General features: G+C 38.9%; 1 protein-coding gene across 2 annotated transcripts in view; it reads left to right on the plus strand.

Annotated features, from left to right (window-relative positions):
- Positions 1-2,500, plus strand: part of LOC124431604 (fibroblast growth factor receptor homolog 1-like) — a 33,416-nt gene that overhangs the window by 30 nt on the left and 30,886 nt on the right. For both annotated transcript variants that reach the window (XM_046979696.1, XM_046979695.1), the window contains exon 1: positions 1-868. This exon is cut by the window's left edge. The gene's annotated coding sequence lies outside the window, so the exon portion shown is untranslated. The remainder of the gene's footprint in view (positions 869-2,500) is intronic.

The following is a 2,500-nucleotide window of genomic DNA, read 5'->3' on the forward strand; positions in this document are numbered from 1 at the left end:
GAGGAGGAGGAGGAGGAAGAAGAAGAAGAAGAAGAAGAAGAAGAAGAAGGAGAAGAAGAAGAAGAAGAAGAGGGATAATGGGAGAAGGAAAGGATTTATAACGACGCTACCGTCGGGGCCTGAAATAACAGGAGAGAAATGCACGTAGAGTGAATCAGCTTCCTTTAAGCGAATTTCCTAATAGATACAAGAAGCAAATAAGAAATAGAAATAGAAATAGAAAGAAACAGAGAAAGTAAGAAACGAAGAAAGAAACGGAGAAGGATAGAGAAAAGAAAAAAAGAAAGATAGAAAGATAGAAAGATAGGCAAAAAGAGAGAAAGAGAGAGAGAGAGAGAGAGAGAGAGAGAGAGAGAGAGAGAAAGAGAGAAGAGTAACCCGCAGTTACACCCTTACGCTCTTATCCCTAATTCCTTTGGACTTTTAAGTACAAAGGCAGTGTCTTCTCTCTTACTTTCGAGTGCGACTCCTCGAGAGCTTTGAGAAAAAGCAGAACCGAACGAAAGAGAGAAAGAAAGAGAGAGAGAGAGAGAGAGAGAGAGAGAGAGAGAACGGGCGCTCGCGCGCGCCGCCTTATATTCTCGCAACAGGAGAAGAAGCAGACCATCTCTTCTTACGTGGAAAAAGAAGGTAGTGGAAGAAGTAGAAGAAGAAGTAGAAGAAGTAGAAGAAGAAGAAGAGAAAGAGGAGAAGAAAGAGGTGGTGGAGGTGGTGTTGGTGAAGTTGAAGAAGAAGGAGGAAGGAAAAAAAAGAGAAGTAGAAAAAAGAAGAAAAACAGGAAAACATAGAGAAAGAGAGAGAGAGAGAGAGAGAGAGAGAGGAAAAAAAAAGGAAAAGGAAAAGATAAAGGGAGGATTGCCACGCCACGGTGAGTACTATCTTACTCTCTTTCTCTCTCTATCTCTCTCTCTCTTTCTCTCTCTCTTTTACTCCTTCTCTATCTGTCTATCCATCTATTTATCAATCCAATCCACCCATCCATCCATCCATCCATCCATCCATCTATATATCTCTTTCCTTTCCCTTTTTAATTTTAACGAAGATCCTTCCAAAAGTGATATACTCTTGTTTTCCGTTCTTGTTTATTTTTATTTTCTTTTTTCTTTTTCTTTTTCTTTTTCTTTTTTTTTTTTATTATTATTATTATTCTTTTTCCTTTTTACTTCCTCACCATCTTTTTATATTTCTCTCTCACTCTCACTCTCACTCTTACTCTCTCTCTCTCTCTCTCTCTCTCTCTCTCTCTCTCTCTCTCTCTCTCTCTCTCTCTCTCTCTCTCTCTCTCTCTCTCTCTTTCTCCCCTTTGAATAATGATGAGTACGTATAATACATGCATACGTTAAATACATAGATAGATAGATACATATATAAATACGCGTATGTAACTACATATGTAGGTACATACGTATATGTATGTATGTATGTATGTATGTATGTATGTATGTATGTATCAAGAGACGACAAGAACCGTGCCGAGAGGAATAAGCGCGTGGGTCGGCGCGGGAGCGAGACATTAATTGGCTTTCGCGTTGTCCAACGATTAAACCGATTCATACCGCTCCTATCTCTGTTTTAAATAGAAGGAATAAGAGAGAACGAGAGAGAGAGAGAGAGAGAGAGAGAGAGATAGAAAGAAAAAAAATCAATTGTTCCTCGAAGGCAACCCGTTCTACGTATAACGTTCCTTTTAAATGTATTCAACGAGGCAAGAGATAATATATTGAGAATCTGCGTGTAGATCGATCGCGTGGATCTATAGATCGTAATCTTAAAGATCGAAATACCGTCTCCTTTTTCATTCCCTATCTCTTTCTCCCTCTCTCTCTCTCTCTCTCTATATATATATATATATATATATATATATATATATGCATCTTGTAAATTTCATGCTATTAATAATTATACAAATATTTCATTTTATTAACACATTTAATAATATTAATTAAATGTCAGACATTTTCTCAACAATTATAATCATCCTCGATCGTATTTATTCTTATCTTCTGTCATCACTTAAACATCTCTTTTTTCTCTCTCTCTCTCTCTCTCTCTCTATATATATATATATATATATATATCTTTTTTTTTCTTGTAATAATTCCATTTCTCTCTCTCTCTCCCTCCTATCGCTCCTCTACCCACATCCCCACCCTACGCGTTCTTCTCCGATCGGGCCGCCTTAGTTCGGCCCGAACTTGGTATCTTCTCCTTTCGAAATTAGCGTCGATTCCTATCGGTTCGAATGAAACCCCGGGTCCTTTTAAAAGCCGAACGAACGAGCACACGAAAGGAACGCAGAAAAGGGAACGGAGTTTATAATTTATTATCGCGGCTTTACTTAATCTCTTGTCTCCCTTCTCTCTCTCTCTCTCTCTCTCTTTCTCGCGCGCGCGCGCGCGCGCTCACTCTCACTCATTCATCCTCTTTCTTTCTCTCTCTACTCTTTGGTGTTGCTCTCGCGAGAGTAGTCACGAAGGGTCTCCCTCCTACCACCTATCTA

The sequence above is a fragment of the Vespa crabro genome, chromosome 22 (assembly GCF_910589235.1).
Source record: "Vespa crabro chromosome 22, iyVesCrab1.2, whole genome shotgun sequence".
NCBI lineage: Eukaryota > Metazoa > Arthropoda > Insecta > Hymenoptera > Vespidae > Vespa > Vespa crabro.